Raw genomic sequence first — 1,470 nt, 5'->3', positions numbered from 1 at the left:
TGTTAGCATTTGTCTTACATATTGCAGTGCTCCTATGTTGGGTGCATATGTATTTATAATTGTAATATCTTCTTCTTGGATTGATCCTTTGATCATTATGTAATGTCCTTCTTTGTCTCTTTTCACAGCCTTTGTTTTAAAGTCTATTCTATCTGATATGAGAATTGCTACTCCTGGTTTCTTTTGGTCTCCATTTGCATGGAATAATCTTTTTCCAGCCCTTCACTTTCAGTCTGTTTGTGTCCCTTGTTTCGAGGTGGGTCTCTTGTAGACAACATATACAGGGGTCTTGTTTTTGTATCCATTAAGCCAGTCTTTGTCTTTTGGTTGGGGCATTCAACCCATCTACATTTAAGGTAATTATTTACTTTATTGTTTTGGGTTCGAGTTTATACACCTTTTGTGTGTTTCCTGTCTAGAGAAGATCCTTTAGCATTTGTTGGAGAGCTGGTTTGATGGTGCTGAATTCTCTCAGCTTTTTCTTGCCTGTAAAGCTTTTGATTTCTCCTTCATATTTGAATGAGATCCTTGCTGGTTACAGTAATCTGGGCTATTGGTTATTTTCTTTCATCACTTTAGGTATGTCCTGCCATTCCCTTCTGGCCTGAAGAATTTCTATTGAAAGATCAGCTGTTATCCTTATGGGAATCCACTTGTGTGTTATTCCTTGTTTTTCCCTTGCTGTTTTTAATATTTGTTCTTTGTGTTTGATCTTGGTTAATTTGATTAATATGTGTCTTGGGGTGTTTTGCGTGGATTTATCCTGTTTTGGACTCTCTGGGTTTCTTGGACTTGGATGGCTATTTCCTTCCCCATTTTAGGGAAGTTTTCAACTATTATCTCCTCAAGTAATTTTTCATAGTATTTCTTTTTGTCTTCTTCCTCTGGGACTCCTATTATTTGAATATTGGGGCGTTTAACATTGTCCCAAAGGTCTCTGAGATTGTCCTCATTTCTTTAATTCTTTTTTCTTTTTTCCTCTCTGTTTCATTTATTTCTACCATTCTATCTTCTACTTCACTTATCCTATCTTCTGCCTCTGTTATTCTACTGTTGGTTCCCTCCAGAGTGTTTTTGGTCTCATTTATTTCATTATTCATTATATATTGACTCTTTTTTATTTCTTCTAGGTCCTTGTTAAACCTTTCTTTCATATTCTCGATCCTTGTCTCCAGGCTATTTATCTGTAACTCCAATTTGTTTTCAAGGTTTTGGATCACTTTCACTACCAGTATTCGGAATTCTTTATCAGGTAGATTCCCTATCTCTTCCTCTTTTGTTTGATTTGGTGGGCATTTATCCTGTTCCTTTGCCTGCTGTGTATTTCTCTGCCTTTTCATATTGCTTATATTGCTGTGTTTGGGATGGCCTTTCTGTATTCTGGCAGTTTGTGGTTCCTCTTTATTGTGGACGTTCCTTGCTGTGGGTGGGGTTGGACTGGTGGCTTGTCAAGGTTTCCTGGTTAGGGAA

This window comes from Oryx dammah, unplaced genomic scaffold, assembly GCF_014754425.2.
Source record: "Oryx dammah isolate SB20612 unplaced genomic scaffold, SCBI_Odam_1.1 HiC_scaffold_11184, whole genome shotgun sequence".
Taxonomy (NCBI): Eukaryota; Metazoa; Chordata; class Mammalia; order Artiodactyla; family Bovidae; genus Oryx; species Oryx dammah.
This window is presented reverse-complemented; position numbering follows the sequence as displayed.